At 39.6% G+C, this 18578-nt stretch overlaps 1 protein-coding gene and 1 long non-coding RNA gene across 3 annotated transcripts in view; one reads left to right on the forward strand and one right to left on the reverse strand.

Annotated features, from left to right (window-relative positions):
• TMPRSS9 (transmembrane serine protease 9) overlaps positions 1–18578 on the reverse strand; it is a 100021-nt gene that overhangs the window by 48626 nt on the left and 32817 nt on the right. The window contains exon 1 of one of the 2 annotated variants that reach the window (XM_074204613.1): positions 9479–9561. The exons of the other annotated variant lie outside the window; for it this stretch is intronic. The gene's annotated coding sequence lies outside the window, so the exon portion shown is untranslated. Of the gene's footprint in view, positions 1–9478; positions 9562–18578 lie in introns of those variants that run through there. 2 annotated transcript variants of the gene reach the window in all.
• LOC141500993 (uncharacterized) overlaps positions 9917–18578 on the forward strand; it is a 50809-nt gene continuing 42147 nt past the window's right edge. The window contains exon 1 of the long non-coding RNA XR_012472107.1: positions 9917–10167. This is a non-coding gene — a long non-coding RNA (uncharacterized LOC141500993). The remainder of the gene's footprint in view (positions 10168–18578) is intronic.

Below are 18578 nucleotides of genomic sequence, written 5' to 3' on the forward strand. Positions count from 1 at the left end.
TGGATTCCTTTACCAGTCAAGTTGCTGAAGTCTAAATCCCTTATCAGAATAAAGTGGTGGTGGGGGGGGTTTAAGTTTTTTTTGCAAAGCAATGGGGTTAAGTGACTTGCCCAAGGTCACACAGCTAGGTAATTATTAAGTATCTGAGTCTAGATTTGAACTCAGGTGCTCCTGACTCCAGGGCTGGTGCTCTATCCACTGTGCCACCTAGCTGCCCCTCCCTTGGATATTTTGTTGTTGTTGTTGAATTCTTTCAGCCATCTCCAACTCTATATGCCTCTTTTTGGGGTTTTCTTGGCAAAGATATTAGAGTGGTTTGCCATTTCCTCTCCCAGCTCATTTAACAGGTGAGAAAACTGAGTCAAACTGGGTTAAGTGACTTGCCCAAGGTTAGACAGCTAATAAGGATATAAGACCAGATTTGAAGTCATAACAATTAGTCTTCCTGATTCCAGATCTGGTATTCTATCCACTATACTACAAGGCTGCCTTTTCCCTGGATATAGTAGGTAAATACCTTTACTAAGAAGAAACAGGATGTGGGAATCAGAAAATCTGAGTTCAAATCTTATCTTCCTCCTCCCCTCCAAGGCACCCATTAGAGGATTCTCTTACTATGGCACTTCTCACACAGGACTGCCTTCAACCCCAATCCCCGTGTTGGTGAGGCTAAAAACCCCAGTCCTTGGCACTACCCTTCTGTCTTATTCTATAAAATTCTTTTGGGGGCAACTAGATGATACAGTCAATAGAGTTTTGCACCCAAAGTTAGAAAGATCTGAGTTCAAATTTGTTCTCAGGTTCTTGGTAACTGTATAAATCTGAGCAAAGTCATTTAACCCTTGTTTGCCTCAGTTTCCTCATCTGTAAAATGGGGATCACAATAGTATGGGTTTTTATGAACATTAAATGAGATAATAATTATGAAGTGTTTATCATAGTACCTGTAAGCACACAGTAGGCACCATATAAATGAATGCTATTATTCTGGGTATTATAGGCTATTATGAAGACATCCCATATGAGCAGAGCACAGGCATCCATATCGACCCAGAAATGGGAACAATAAATCACAGCTACAGAGAACTCTTAGTCTAATTAATAATGATGTCTCCTATTTCTAGAGCATTTTAGAAAGGACAGACATTGTTTTTCTCACAGTAACCCTGAGAGGAAGGCAGTGACAGCAAGTTTATTTCACAATTTTCAAGATGAAAAAACTGGAACTTAGAGAGATTAAGGGACTAACCTATGTCACACAGTTAGGAAGTGTCCATTTGGGTCCACAGCCTATAGTAAGCTCTTTTTAAGTCCAAATGGATGAATGAAAAAGCATTAATTATGAGACAACTACTATTCTAAGTTCTAGGGATGCAGATTCTAAAAAGAGTTACAGTTGCTGGGGTTTTTTGTTTTTAATACTTTTATTTATTTGTTTATTTGATTTTATTTTTTTCCAATTGCATGCAAAGATCATTTTCAGCATTCCTTTTTTGGTATGCTTTTCAGCTAGGGAGAGACAGTATGTACAAGAAAACTCAGCTGTAGGGCTGATGGAGAGACCAGAAGCCTCAAGAATGGAGTTGCTGAGCAGATGGTAAGGCCCAGGGATATTTAGACTATATCAGTAGAAGTGGTAACAATTTTGGGGGCCTGAGGTATAGAGAGGCAAGGTTAGATTGTAAAGACTGATGGTCCTTTATCTTATCTGAAGGAGTAGAGCTGGTGACACCCATCTCATTGAAATCATGTGAGCTGGATGAGTTCTGGGCAGTACTAGAACAGGGAGAGGGATTAAAGGGAAAAGGTGAAGGGTAGGGCAATCCTGCAAAGTGTAAGACCAAGAGCTCTAGTGGAATTTGAGAAGGGAAATGATGCAATACATGAGAGGATGAAGAAAGACTTCATGGCCAATGTAACAGCCAAGCTGATGCTGAAGGAAGTATCTTTCCAAAGTTCTTAAACACATTACCCACTCATCCTTTCAATGAACTCCAAAATCTGGCCATATTGGCCTTCTTGAATTCCTCACATGTGACACTCCATCTCCCATCTCATGCCTTTGCCCTGGCTGACTCCTATCCCTCATCACCTTTGTTTCTTGAAATCTCTTGATTTCTTTCAAGGCTTAGCAAAGACCCTTTCTGGTCTTTGCTTCATTCCCTTCTCCACCAATGCTAGCCAGTGTGACATTCCTCTGGAATTGTTTGGTCATTGTGTTAACCTGAGCTCTTAAGCCTTTCAAAGTTAATCAATTTTATAATCATCCTTTTATTGTCTACATTGTTCTCTTGGGTCTGCTCATTTCACTCTGCATTATTCATATTAGTCTTCCTAGGTTTCTCTATTTCTTTTTTTTAGGTTTTTTTGCAAGGCAATGGGGTTAAGTGGCTTGCCCAAGGCCACACAACTAGGTAATTATTAAGTGTCTGAGGCTGGATTTGAACTCAGGTACTCCTGACTCCAGGGATGGTGCTCTATCCACTGTACCACCTAGCCACCCCCCCCCCCAGTTTTCTCTAAAACCATCTCCTCAATCATTTTTTTTTTTTAGGTTTTTTGCAAGGCAAATGGGGTTAAGTGGCTTGCTCAAGGCCACACAGCTAGGTAATTATTGTCTGAGATCGGATTTGAACCCAGGTACTCCTGACTCCAAGGCCGGTGCTTTATCCACTGCGCCACCTAGCCACCCCTCTTAATCATTTCTTACAGCACAATAGCATTCCATCGAATTCATATACCATGGTTTGTCTAACCATTCTCCTGTTCATGAGCATCTCTTCAGTTTCCAGTTCTTTGCTGTCGCAAAAGTTAACAGCTCCCATTCTATTGCACTCTTTATAAGATTTATAAAAGATTTATAAAGTGCTTTTCTCATAACATCCTCACAGAGTAAAAAAAATGTAAGAATTTATCCCCCCCCCCCCATTATAGTTGTAGAGATAGAAGTTCAGAGAAAGTTCAGGAAAATGATCACACTGATCTTTCGTTGATCATTTGGAGTTTGCTCAGTTGTGACCATGGGGATTGGGAAGTGTGGAGTGTGGAATTAGCTGATCTCAAAATTTCCTTCCAATTCTGAGATTCTATAAATTTAGAGTAACATTGTAATCTGGGGGTGTCAAAAGAAAAAAATAAAGCATTGATTCTTCAGTAAAGAGCTTGACATTGCATGATATCTGAACCTTACACATAAGTCACGTTGGATTCTGGATCAGGAGTTGCTGAAGACAAGGAAGACTGCCATCAGTAATACGAAATCTCCTAAAGGTCTGCCGGTGATTCTGAGGTCTGCTTGGGAGCCAGGAAGGAGGAATTTTGTCTCTCCCCCAAATCTTTAACCCTGGCCCAAGATAGGGAATAAGAGCCTCTCTTCCATTCCTTTATAAGTCATGGGAGTACTTCAAACTTGGGATTTAAATCCAGGTCTCCCAGCTTCAAGTCCACCACTTTCCCCACACTGCCAGAAGTTTTGAATTGAAATTGGACATAATCATGGACCAAAGTTATCAACTTTTCAAGCCCTCTCAGCGACTAAAGGCTCCTTTAGAGGCTTCATGTGTCTCCTTCAACCTCTTTCTTTATCCATTCTCTTTTAATGAAATCTGCTTTTACTGAAGCATTTGGGAGCAATAGAAACCTATACTTAGCACTGCCAAAGTTTTACTTATGACTTTCTTGAAACAGAAAATGTATCAGATTTCACTTTATTGGGGGAGGGTGTTGAGCATTTTGGCATCAGAAAAAGAAACCAAGGCAGTTGGAAAACATGATTTTTGTGGGGAAAATGCATTCTGAGTTCCAAAATAACTGATCTTTCGCCCCAAGCAAATGAACCTTTATTTTTTAAAGTATAATCACTTTAACTTTATTAACATTGAATTAAATGGAAATAAACAGGCAAAACACTATTCTACCTGAGCAAAGATATTCATGGTTGATTACATGTCCTTGTCATTCTTTTTTTTTTTTAGTGTTTTTTTTTTTTTGCAAGGTAGTGGGGTTAAGTGGCTTGCCCAAGGCCACACAGCTAGGTAATTATTAAGTGTCTGAGGTCATATTTGAACTCAGGGACTCCTGACTCCAGGGCCAGTGCTCTCTCTACTGTGCCACCTAGTTGCCCCTGTCCTTGTCATTCTTGGTGCTGTCTAGGACCTTCTAGGAAGGTTGGAGAATGTTCCCCAAGAACACACTCCCATGGCTTAGAAAGGAAGTGAGGAGAGATTCTTCTTGTTTTTTATCTGAACCAGGACTAAAAGATTAGAGGGAAAGACAAGATTCCTCCTTGCTGACTAGTTGGGAGCCAAACAAAATCCAGATTTTCTGGCAGTCTTCAGAAGATTTCATATTACTGATGGTCAATGCTCAGCAATCCCCGATCCAGAATCCAATATGACATATATAAGGTTAGGACATCTTGCACTGTCAAGTTATGTATGGAAGGATTTCCACAAATGTTGGGAGCCAGGGTCTCTAAGCTGTTTGACACAGGTGCAGCAAGAAGATTCAAGGCAGTCACACTGTCTGATGGAACAACATTTCCTTCTTCAATATATATAGGGATTCCATGCATACCAATATTTATAGGTTTATTATTGATTGCAATATTTACTCACCCTAATAGTGGAATGACTATAAAGGAAGGATTTCAGAAAAATTCCTTGAATAAAACAGATTGTAAACTCTGTCCAAATTTAACAGGACTGCCTCTCCCTGAGGCATACAAAAGGCTTCAACATTATGAAATCTTTGGAAAACTCAACACTGGGAATTCAAAGGAGATGTCAGAATATATATACAGGGAAAACAGATACAAGATGGGTCAGATAGAATTCCAGGGAAATGAATAGTTTTGCCCCCCTTACCATGCACAGGAATATATGAAAAAGATGGTGAGAAAATAGTACAGGTGACCGATATGTGAACTCCAGCAGCCTTAGTTTCATGGGAAAGAATAAAAAAGTCACAGAAACTGTGGTTTCTACCAACAAGGCCTGAAAGAAAAATTGGTTATTGTAAGAGTTAACAGATGGGTGGACAAGCATAAAGACCCTTACTATAGATTGTTAAGGAAGTGTATCGAAAAACATTACTTATACAGAAAATATAAAAAACTTTCCATTAAAAGAATTGCTTAATTAATGACTTTAAATGAATTAAAAATTATACAATGTAGTAATAAATAAGGTAAGAGACAGGTTGAGGTTATCATGGTCTGAATAGGGATAAGAAATCAATTAACTATATGATTATTAATTAAACTTGTAATCACATGATTAAAACTTGTAACCATATGAACTATATGATTGATGATGAAAATTGTACACTTTTGTAACCAAGGAAATGATCTTAGCTTGCTTACTTGAAACATACATGATTCTGAGACTATAAAAATAAATCCAAGCAGCTGACAGTCAGTCAACCTGCTCCTGCCTTTACCCCCTTGTTGACTCAACTCATTTCGCCAACTCTATCCCTCCTGTCAGGTTCCAAGGACCCCGCAGAGGCTGGACTCCCACAATAAATATTTATGGATAGCACAACGTAATAGTTTTCCAGGTCCAAGTCACGAAACATTTATTGAGTACCTACTGTATGCAAAACCTTGTGCTAAATTCTGGGAATATAACAGAAAAGAACCTCTACTGTTCGGGAGTTCAGAGTCAAGGGAGGAAACAAGATACAAACAATAACGTATAAACAAGATATAGTATACATGGATAAATTGGAACTTATCACCATAGGGGAAGCACTAGAATTAAGGAGTACTATGTAAGGCTGCTTACAGAAGGTAATATTTTAGCTGGGGTTTGAAAGAAGTTAGGGAAGCCAGGAGGTATGAAGAAGAAGAAAAGCATTCTTAAGAAGGGGGGATAACCAGAAAAAATGCCCAGAGTTGGGAGATGGAATGCTTTGTACAAAAAATGACAAGAAAGCTAGCCAGGGTCAATGAATGGAAGAATATGTGGTAATATGTAAGATGTAAGAAAACTGGAAAGTAGAAAGGGGCCAGATTATGAAGGGCTTTAAAAATCAAACAGAGGATGGTATATTTGATCCTGGAGGTAATAGGGAGCCCCTGGGGTTTACTGAAAGATAGATGGTAACATGGCCAGGCCTGTGTGTTAGGAATATCAAGATGATGAATTATACTGGAAAGAGACTTGAGGCAGGAAGACCAACCAGTGAGCTATGGCAACAGTCAGAGTATTATTGGTCAAGTCAGTCATCAACATTTCTGGACCCTTACAGTGTCTACCTCCTCTCCTCTGCCTCTTAAAATCCCATGTTCCCTGAGTTCCAAATACAGCGTTAGTATTCCTTCCTATCTACTCCTGTTGTTATTGTTGCTGTTCAACTATTTTCAATTGTGTTTAAATCAATTTGGGTTTTTCTTGGAAAAGATACCGGTGTGGTTTGCCATTTCCTTCTCTACTTTTTACAGATGAGAAAACTCAGGCAAATAGGGTTAAGTAACTTGCCCAGGATCACACAGCTAGTAAGTGTCTGATGCTGGATGCCTTCCTGATAACAGGCCTGGCACTCTGTCTACTATGCTACCTAGCACCTGACAACCTCCACTAGCTACTAATGCCCTCCCCGCCAAATATCACCTAGCAGTTATTTTGTATAGACTTATCCATGTACATGGACAGCTAGATGGCACGTGGATAAGAGCATTGGCCCTCCACTTAAGAGAACCTGAGTTCAAATCACTAGTCATATGACTCTGGGAAAGTCACTTAACATTGTGTGATACAATTTCTTCATTTGTAAAATGAACTGAAAAAGGAAATGGCAAACCACTCTGGTATCTTTGTCAAGAAAACCCCAAATTGGGGTCTTGAACAGTCCAACACAACTGTCTCCTTCAATAGAATGTGAAGTCCTTGAAATGTAAAGGCAGTTTCATTATTTATTATCTTTCTTGGATACTATCTTTAGTGCCCAACACTGTGTCTTACTGAATGTTTGCTTACTTAATCAACCAATTAAATGTAGAGTGCATTGAAATGGAATTAGCTAAGCTAGCAAAAGGGAAAGGCAAAGAAAAAAGAGAAGAAATTGGCCAGAACACAATATTCCTAAGTGAGAAAAAAAGAGATGATGGAAAGAGCCTTTTTTCTTTATGCCAACCACTGGGTGACAGAAAGCTTCCAGATGGAAGAGGATCCAACTTAACATCTGATTGGCAAAAAAAAAAAAAAAATTCAATTACATGAAAAAGACGTGAGAACACTCTTAGCAGAACATAAAACAACTGTAACTGGATAAAATACAAATGATAGACATATTCCCACCCAGGAAGACTTGGCTGTAGAGGCTCCCCGAGATAGTAGGTGGGTGTAGGTTGGCCGCAGCAGATTGCCAGCAATGATGTGGGGGACGGATACAGGCTCAAAGAGATCATCAAGGACATGGATGATTAGGGCAGGAAGAAGAGCCGGGATTATCAACAGAGGATCAGTTCCAGTGTTACTGGGGCCACGATGAATATTGAAAGAGAGAAATGGGTGCAGTGGATTGAGATCAACCCTGGAGTCAGCAGACTTGAGTTCAAATTTGACCTCTGACACTTGATACTTATTAACTGTATGACCTTGGGCAAGTCATTATTTCACTTGTCTTGCCAAAAAAAAAATGTAGAGAAAAAAATTGAAGCCATGGACAAAAACTGTCCAGTGTGAGAAGGCAAAAGTGGTCCACTAAGGCAAACAGGATTAAGTGACTTGCCCAGAGTCACATAGCTAAGTGTCTGAGATCAGATTTGAACTCACAAAGATGAATCTTCCTGTTTCCATGAGTGGCACTCTAGCCACCATACCACCTAGGAGGCAGAGTTTTAAACACACACACACACAAACACACACACACAAACACAGAAACAAAACTTTTTTTTCTTTTTGTTTTTTTCAAGGCAATGTTAAGTTACTTGCCCAAGGTCATACAACTAGATAATTGAATGAGGTCGCATTTGAACTCAGGTCCTCCTGATTCCAGGGCTGGTGCTCTATTCATGTGCCACTTAGCTGCCCCTTCTAGCACATTCTTCTTCTTTTTTTTTTTAAAAAGATTATATTTATTTTGAGTTTTACAATTTTTCCCCTAATCTTACTTCCCTCCCCGCACCCCCCACAGAAGGCAATTCCAGATTGAATGTGATGAGAGAGAAATCCTATCCTTAAGGAAGAAACATAAAGTATAAGTGATAGCAAGATCAGACAATAAGATATCAGGTTTTTTTTCCCCCTAAATTAAAGGTAATAGTCTTTGGTCTTTGTTCAAACTCCACAGTTCTTTCTCTGGATACAGATGGTATTCTCCATTGCAGACAACCCCAAATTGTCCCTGGTTGTTGCACTGATGGAATGAGCAAGTCCATCAAGGTTGATCATCATACCCATGTTGTTAGGGTGTACGATGTTCTTCTGGTTCTGCTCATCTCACTCAGCATCAATTCATGCAAATCCCTCCAGGCTTCCCTGAATTCCCATCCCTCCTGGTTTCTAATAGAACAATAGTATTCTACAACATACATATATCACAGTTTGTCTAGCACATTCTTAAGTTCAGATTTAAGCCCAGAGGCCTAAGCAAAACATCTTCTATGGTTCCTTTGAGTTGCTATCACAGATCATTGAATCCCAAATCAAGCATTTTTCTAAATTATTCTATGCCTTGAATGATCTATGTTTACATCTAGAGAAAGAACTGATGGAGTCTGAATATAGATTGAAGAGTATTATTTTTCACTTTCTTTATGTTTTTTCCTTTCGTTCTGTTTCTTCTTACACAGCATGACTAACATGGAAAGATGTTTTACATGATTTTTTGTGTGTATGTATGTATATATATATGTACATATATATATATATATATATGTATATATAACCTACATCAAATTGTTTACTGCCTTAGAGAGAAGGAAAGTAGAAAATTTGAAACTCAAAATTTTATTTCAAAAATTAATGTTAGGGTGGCTAGGTGGCACAGTGGATAGAGTACTGGCCCTGGAATCAGGAGTACCTGACTTCAAATCCAGCCTCAGACACTTAATAATTACCTAGCTGTGTGGCCTTGGGCAAGCCACTTACCCCCATTTGCCTTGTAAAAACCTAAAAAAAATGAATGTTAAAAAATTGACTTTACGTGTAATTGGAAAAAATAAAATATTATTTAAAAGAAAAATTCAAAAAACCAATGAAAAATTGATCTGTTTCTTGAGTATTGGTGTTCCTACTATAAACACATGTTGCAACTCTTCTACTGATGCCAACTCAGGTTTTTTGTTGTTGTTGCTTTAATAACACCTGAGATCAAAAGAAAAGGCCTTGTGGTCAAATCTTGGTTGATAGTCTCTGAATTTAGTTGACTTAGTCATAGGATAAGTCACCAGGCTCATAATCAAAGCCTTTCCTGCTTTGTAGGACCCAGCAGAGTATATGGTCTATTGGCATAGAAAAAAGAAAGGACCTACCTTCAAAGATCATACATTTTAATGGAGGAAGACAACACATAAAAGTGAAGTAGAGGAGGGGAAGAGAAAGGAGTGGGCTGAACTCAGCTCTAACCAGCTTTTCTTCAGAGACCAACAAATGCCACAAAGCAGGGCTTGAGTTAATGTTTTATTGATTAAGAAAGTGTTAATAATGAAGATTAAATTAAAAAGTTTGTGTGCTACATGTATAATCTAATTCAAATTGCTTGCCTTCTCAAGAAAGCAGAAGAGGAGGGAGGGAGAGAATTTAGAATCTAAACTTAAAAAAAGTTTAAAATGTTTGTTTATATGTAATTGAGAAAATAAATTAAAACTTAAATGAAAAAGTGTGTTTTCTACTTTCTGGAGCACCTAGTTGTTAAACATTTACCAATATAACCTAGATGACTTTGACTTGATCTCCTTGGTCCCACAGATTAAAACTGGTGGCAATGGGAGAAAAGATCAGAGTTGGATTTAGCCTTAATATAAGGGGGGGGGGGATTTCCTAACACTGAATCTGTCTAACTATAATGACTCATTGGGAGAGATTCTGAATGAACAGATTGAAGATAAAAGGGAAAGAGGATGACATGGATGGATAGTGTCATGGAAGCAATGAACATGAACTTGGACAGACTTCAGAAATAGTGGAAGATAGAAGGGTCTGTCATGCTGTGGACCATGAGGTAACAAAGACACAACATCAATAAGAGTTGACTAGACCATTGGAGGTAAAGGATTACCCATTACCAGAGGTCTTCAAGCACAAAATGGATGAGCATATGTTTCAGAGGGGATTCTGGATTGAGGCGCAGGTTGGGTTTGATGGTTCTGAGGTTGCTTCAACACACATTCTGAGATGCTATGCCTCTCTCCTTTCACTCTCTCTTCCCTCTCTCTCTCTCTCTCTCTCTCTCTCTCTCTCTCTCTCTCTCTCTCCCTCTCTCCCTTCTCTCTCTCTCTCTATGCCTCTCTCCTTTCACTCTCTCTTCCCTTCTCTCTCTCTCTCTATGCCTCTCTCCTTTCACTCTCTCTTCCCTTCTCTCTCTCTCTCTCTCTCTCTCTCTCTCTCCTCTCTCCCCCCCGCCCCCACCGCCTTCTTTGTCTCTGTCTCTTCTTGAGTAATATCAAATTCTTCATTGATAAGATTAATTGAACTTGAATGTTTTCCAAGTTTCCTTCTAGCTTTGGCTTTCCGTGATTCATATTTTGATGGTTTTTCCATTTTTATTTCCTGATTATGAGATGGCCTTTACATCCATATGATCATTTAAGGCATCTTTTCTCATCTCTACCCCCAAGTAAACCTTCTCACTCCAAATGGATGTCATTAGCTTTTAGATGAGCCCTAGACCCCAGGGAGAGAATCAACCTTTTTATATTTTTTGCAAGGTGCATCTCATTACCAGCTACTTCACCTCAATTGTTCCCTGCTGGAGACAGCTGCAGTTAATCTGTGGGCGTAGTGATTCATGCCTTCTCCTGTGATACATTTTTTCTCAGCAAAAAAAGAAAATTGAGAATGACGCTAGGGAACAATTCCCTTCTGTTTCCAGACTCTGTTAGGCAGACGTGCTCAACTCTCTTGGTGAGATAGCCCCTGCGGATGAGCTCCTTCTAAAGCCAGGGCAGGTGATGAGAGAGGCCGCTGAGGCTGGAGCCTGGCCAGGGTGCTCTCTTTTGGCACTGGCTCGCAGGGATGAGCGTCATGGATGATAAAGACTTCTCTGCATCTCCATGCTGGAATCAAAGGGTTATGAGACAGAAAGAAGAGATACACAGGGGAATAGAGGAAAACGGCTGCTGGGGAACACTTGCTTATTATTATTTTTTTAAAAGGGCATCTGTGCTTGGGCTGAGATGGAGGTGTGACCTGGTAACAGTATCTTCCCATTTCAAGAGATGATTCAGGAATAAGAGACATGAAGACTGGTTAATCAAATTGTGGCTTTTAAACTCAAGATTAACAAAGGCAATATTGGAAAGAGCACTGATCTTGGAAGGAGAAAACCTAGGTTTAAGTTCCAGCTCTGACACATTAGCTGTGTGCTATTGGGAAATTTTTCTGTGCCTTAGTTTCCTCATTTGTAAAGGCAAGCCAATAACATTTATATTCTCTATCTTACCATTGTGTCAACAAACACTTGCTATCTTCCTACTGAATGTTATGTAAGCATACCAGTGACAATTTTGTTATGAGGAAAGCATCTTTATCAAACTTAAGTGCTTCATCCCTCTGTGTATCTATTTACCCTGCTCTTTCATGCCAATATTTGATGGCCTTGAATCTTGGAACACTAATATTTTAGCAGAATCGTATTTCCAGGAGATCCAAAGTCAATGCCAAGATGCAGGGAGTTATATTGTTACTGATGTCTTATGCATGAAAAATGTCATATGTGATATCACCAAGGACATGTATGATTGGTCATACAACAAGAGTAAGAGGCAACATATGGATAAATTACCTACTGGTATTTGGGAAATACTAAAAAAAACAGGGAAAGGAAGCCCTTTGGGGCAGTATATAAACTCTCAGTGGAGGATATATAGAAAGACATGAACAATAATTAAATAGAATGAGAAGGCATGGGTGGCCCATAATCTTTGCCTAAATAGGGAGATACACATTGATGAAATCATGGTCCCAACCAAGGATATGTTGTACTATATTGAGTCTGTGTGTGTGTGTGTGTGTGTGTGTGTGTGTGTGAATGAATATGAGTGTTAAAAGGAAGTCAAAGAGGTTATGGTGGGTCTAGAGTCCAGGGTTCCTGTCCCACCTCTGCTATTAACTCCCTTTGTGACTTTGTGTAAGTCATTCTCTCCTTTAGGCCTGTTTTCTGTTCTGGAAAAGGATGGCTTGGGATCAGATGCTCTCTAATGTTTCTCAAAGTTGTGAAATTTTCCACATGCTATCCATGATAAATGACTTAGGTCAACTAAAAACTCTCCTCATGTTGTTGTTTGGTCATTTTCCAATCTCCCCAACTGTGACTTTTTTGGGGGTAGTTTGCCACTTACTCCTCTAGCTCATTTTACAGATGAATAAATGGAGACAAGTTGGGTTAAATGACTTGTCCAGGGTCATACAGCTAGTGTCTGAGATCACATTTGAATTCAGGAAGATGAGTCTTCCTGACTCCAAGCTGGGTGCTCTATTCACTTGCACCATCTAACCTCTCCACCTCTCCTCATTCAATCCTTTAAAAAAGGATTTTGGTATATAAAACCAATATTAGTATCATTTTTCCATTTTGAAAAAAGAAGGGAAAAGCACAACAAAATTAAAGCCTAACCATTAAAATGACAAGAGAAAAACATTCATTTTCTTACTCATTCATCAAACATTTATTTTGTACCTGCTAGATGCAGAGCCCTGATGGGGCAGAGTGGTATGGTGGATAGATCTTTGAACTTAGAGGAGTCTGAAGTTTAGAATTCTAGTGACCATGGATGGACAAGTCACTTACTGTTAGGTTTCCTTCTTCCAGATCATTCCTTAAACCCAAATCATACTGGCTCTCATTGACCAATAGGTCCCAGGCCAAGTCAACTTGGGCCCAGACTGACTCAGGGGAAATGTAAATAGCAGTGTTTTCTATTTTGGTTAGAAACCCTGAGGGTTTTTTCGTTTACTAGGTAAAAGAGACCATTCTGTTCCTCATTTCTTTCCTACCTAAAATTAATGACTGAATGGGCATTGCCTCAGTCAAATGGAGACTTGTTAAAGATCTCTGCTTAAAAAGGTGTCCCACTGCATCTAATGCCATCTCCAGTCATCCTGATCCCTATCTGACCACTGGTCCCAGATGGCTGGAGAAAGTGAGGCTGGTAATTTGGCACAGAGTTCCTTCATTTAAATCCAATTCACTTGCATGTCACGGCATCATCTCCCTGATGTCATGGTCCTCTTCCAGAATGAAGGACAAACAATGACCTCTTCTATTTCTTTGAAATTCAGTTTCTTCAAGTCAAATTAGTAAGACAACAGATTGTTGTTGTTTGTCCTTACACACACACACACACACACACACACACACACACACACACACACACACACACTAAAAAACCTCTACTGGTGTCATCACAATCAGAAAAGCAGGGCAAGTGATTTACTGGGGGCAAGAAGGCAGTAACTATCATCAATAGCAAGAACACTAACTCTAAATAGGACCCAAGCCTCTAACTGCCTTTAAGGATTCCTGAAAGTAATTCATAAAGGGAAGAGATAGCCCAGGTTTCCTAACCTGTATTAGATTGCTCCTATTTAATTGTATTCATGAGTTTTTTTGTTATTTTTTTTATTTTATTGAAGAGAGCAAGACAGATAGATGAGTCCTCTTTATGACAGGACAGTATAGTTCTGGGGACTCTGACTCTTTGGAAGGATTTCCCAGGACACCTCAATTTTCCTGCATTTTGCATTGTTCCATGCTCTAAGTTGCCAAGACATACACCAAACAGTTGGATGGTATTGACATTGTGTCAAAAAATGTCACCAAGAGAGATGTATCCTTGAACACATTCTCTAAGCCTTGCTTTATTCTTAAACCTATACCTGTATCAAATGACTCAAGACTTTAGCAGAGGCCAAAGGACCTTAACAATTATTCATAATGAAACATTTTTTTATTTGTCACATTAATTTATATTCTACTCCAGAAGGCTAATTTGGTGGTCTATAATTCTCATTTCATGACCTCATCATCATCTTTTCCTATGAACAGCTGCCTCCAATGCAGCCATTCCCTTGATCTGAAGCATAGATTAGGTAAAGTAATCTTTATCTTACTGGTACAGGGAAGAAAAGAATCCATAGACAGTCCATCTGAGATGAACAAATTGTCCAACAAGCAGAAGAGAGAACAGGGTGGAGGGAGAAGGGGAGAGGAAAGCATTTGCTAACACGCAACTCTTCTTGAATGACACCAACTTGCCATGTTTACCTCAAGGGGAAAATCTTCCTAGGTTTGAATTGTCCATGTTTCCTAGGCATGTGACATAGAGGATGTATATTTTCAGGGCACTTATGGAAGAGAAAGTTTGAGTGAGAACTGAGTGAGAGTACTATATCTCAAAGAAATAAAAAGAGGAAAAGGACTAATCTACAAAAATATTGATAGAAGCTCTTTTCACGGTAACCCAAAATGATGATGATGATGTTTGTTCTTTCTTCTTAAAGAAGACCATGACATCAAAGTAGGTGATGCCGTGACAGGCACAAAAATTGGATTTGAGTGTGTGTGGGGGGTTGTGCTACATCACCAGTCTCACTTTCTCTTCCAGAGCCATTTTGGTCCAATGACCAGATATAAATCAGGATGACTGGTGATGATCCGGGAAGTGAGGCAATCAGGGTTAAATGACTTGCCAGAGGTCACATAGCTAGTAAGTGTCAAATGTCTGAGGTTGGATTTGAACTCCTGTCCTTCTGACTATAAGGCCAGTGCTCTATCCCCTAGCTGCCCCAACCCAAAACAGGAAACCAAGGGAATATCCTATTCAGGGAATGCTTTAAAAAAATAGGGCATATAATAATACATAATAATATCAACTACAATGGGATTATTAAATAGCCATTAAAATGACAAAATTATAGAAATTGGGAAGAGTTTGATGAACTGTTGCAAAATGAAGTGAGCAGAAATAGGAGAACAAATTATAAAATGACAACAACATTATAAATGAAAATAACTCTGAAAGACTTAAGAATTCTGATCTAGGTGGCGCAGTAGACAGAGTACCGGCCCTGGAGTCAGGAGTACTTGAGTTCAAATCAACCTCAGACGCTTAATAATTACCTAGCTGTGTGGCCTTGGGCAATCCACTTAACCCCACTGCCTTGCAAAAAACTAAAAAAAAAAAAAAAAAAAAGTAGTGACCAACCATTCCATAATGATGATTTATGGAATCTGCCTCTTGTCAGAGAAGTGGGAGGCTTAAAAAATCCAAGAATAAAACATGTTTTTATATATGACAATGTGCCCATTTGTTTTATTTGGTTATGCATATCTGTCATAAATACAAAGAAAAGTAAATGTAAAAAAAATTTTAACATTAATTAAAAAAAACTGTTTCAGTTCCAAATTCTTTCCCTCCCTCTTGATATAAGTTATTCAGGTGCAGTTAGGTAAAACATATTTCCGTAATAGTTGTGTTGTAAAAGAAAACATAACAACAGAAACAAAAAATATAACAACAACAAAACAAGAACTATAAAGAAAGTTTCAATCTGCACTGAGACTTTTTAAAAATTGTTAATTGATGGGAGAGTAGGAGAGAGAAAATAAATGAATGCTTGCTAGTTAGAAAGAATTAGGGCAGCTAAGTGACCCAGGGGATAGAGTACTGATCCTGAAGTGAGGAGGACCTGAGTTCAAATTTGGTTTTGGACATTTAATAGCTGGGCAAGTCACTTAATCCCCTCTGTATGCCTAAGTTTCCCCAACTGTAAAATGAGCTAGAGAAAGAAATGGTAAACCACTCCAGTATTTTTGCCAAGAAAAACCCCAAATGGAGTCACAGAGTGTTGGACACAACTGAAAACGACTCAACAAAGTCAGAAAAGAATAAAAATAGACATCAAAATTTTAAGATAAAAGCAAAAACAATTGAACTGAAATGAAACCAAATGCACCCCCCCCCCCCAGTAGAGGTTCAGAAATATGAATCTTTCTCTTAGACCAATGGCCCAAAATAGACACATCCAGGAGTAGCAGAATCAAGGGACTGCCTGGGAATCCTTTTCCTACTGTGTTGGACCTGCTTTCCTTCTTTAGTTTTGTGTAGACATATTGATCCCACAGAGGAGGAAAATAGCTGTGACTCTATCTGTGTAATCTGTTTTATTTGTTGCATTTTACTTTTCTTTGTATTCTCAGGATTTCTCACAGTATCTGGCATATGATCGACTCTCAATAAATGCCAACTGACTGGCTAACTGACCTTCAGCAGGTTATTTTCCAGTTCAGGGACTCAGTTTCTCTTTTTTCAGGCTACAGAAGCAATTCTCCTACAGCAGTCCCTAGGGCCTTTCACTATTCTAGTTGTCTTCCTCTGTGGACACTCTCCAGCTTATCAAGGTTCTTTCTCAAATGTGGCTCCCAGAACTGAATCTGATACTTCAGATGGAGTCTGACCAGGGCAGAGGACACTGGGAACCTAACTTTTTTTATTCTGAACACTGTGCAGCCCCTGATCACTTTAGCTCTTTTGGCTGTGATTCACTCAGGTCCTTGATACCATCCTTTTCCATTGGCTGCCAGGAAGATTGCCCCCAGGATCATCACCTCCCTCTCTCTGATCTTTAATCTCTTACCTCTAAGAGCTTTTTTCCCTTCTGTCTACAAGATAGATGTTATGGACAATGGAGAAGGGAAGAGAGAAAATCCCTTCTACTCTCCTCAAACAATGAAAGAACAGAGTTCTCCAACTGTCAACTCTTGCCTCTGAGTGACGCAAACTGACTCGACTGTGTCCTTTAAGGGTCACCCTAGGATGTGGCCAAATGTTCTTAGCCCAGGGAGTTCAAATCCAGCCTTAGAGATTTATTAGCTGTTTGACCCTGGGCTAGTCAGCCTCTCTCAGTTTCCCTGCCTATAAAATGAGGATAATAAAAACTTCTTCATAGACTGTTAACACATTAACATCTCATCATATGGCTTTATCCTATGACTGGGGCAGCTACATGTACAGTGGATGGAACCTCAGACACTTGATACTTACTAGCTGGGGGACCTTGGGCAAGTCACATAACCCTGATTGCCTCACATCCACAGTCATCTCCAGTTGTTCTGCTCTACATCTGGCCACTGGACCCAGATAGCTCCACAGGAGAAAGTGAGGCTGGTGAGTCGGCACAGCAACCCCTCACTCAAATCCAATTCACCTGCCTGTCATGACATCTCCTCTGTGAGGATGAAGGACAGATAGCAACAACAACAATGGCTACATTAGCTGGGGTAGAGTGGGGACCCCATCCCTGATGTCGGCATTTTCAAAATGGATTCCAATTCAATATAAGACAATCGGGGCAGGCAGGAGTGAAGTAATAAAACCTGCAAGTATTGGGAAAAGTATATGTATGGGAGGTGACCCTTGAACTGACCTTTGAAACTAAAGATTCTAGGAGGCAGAGATGAGAAAAGAGGGCAACCCAAACTTGTGGGACAGGCAATACAATGACAAAATGATGTTGTTTCATATTCGAGGAACAGGAAGAAGACCAATTTGGAGTGTGTAGAGAGAAGTTATGTATGATGTCACAACTAGTCAAGGTCAACTGAAAGCAGGTTGTGAAGAGCTTTGGAGGCCAAACTGAAAAGATTATATTTGATTCCAGAGGTGATAAAGAGTAATTGGAGTTTTTTGAGTCGAGAAGTGGCACACTCGGACCTGCGCATTGGCAGCTATTTGTTGGAAGGACTGGAGTGAAAAGATACTTTATACAGGGATATCAACAGGACACTGAGGACTGGCAATGGGATGGGGGATAGGAGAATGGAGCAGTGTGGGAAGAGGGTGACTGAGGAGACCAGAATGGCCTTGGACTTAGGAGACAGAAAGAGGGAATTCAGAAGGGAGTGAAGCTTGAGTTATCTTCTGGATACATTGACCAGGAGCTGGCTAGGGGACATCAAGTTATAAATGTCCAAAAGTCTACCAGGAATGTGGGACTGGAGCTTAGGGGAGATTTGATCAACTGATACATAGGTCTGACCATTATTTGCATAGAGGTGAAGATAATTAAACCCAAGGGAAATAACAAAAGTAATCAAAAGAGAGAGTACAGAGAGAGAAGAAGAGCCAGAATGGAACCTTGAGTGAACCCCATTAGGAAGCAGGTCATTGATGATGATCCTACAAGGGAATAGTCAGATAGGTAGGAGAGAAACCAGGAGAAAGAGCAAGAACCAGGGAGGTGCTAAGGAAGATTCTCAGGGAAGGAGGTAAAGATGAAGGCCAGAATGGCAGCATGGTTTGAAATTTGTAGCAAAATTCCTTGGCACCCAGGAAGCAATTAAATGCTTTTTGATTAAGTGATAAAAACACATGAGTTGACACATATAAGAAATTCTGGATGGCAAGCAAACAT

The sequence above is a fragment of the Macrotis lagotis genome, chromosome X, assembly GCF_037893015.1.
Source record: "Macrotis lagotis isolate mMagLag1 chromosome X, bilby.v1.9.chrom.fasta, whole genome shotgun sequence".
Lineage (NCBI taxonomy): Eukaryota > Metazoa > Chordata > Mammalia > Peramelemorphia > Peramelidae > Macrotis > Macrotis lagotis.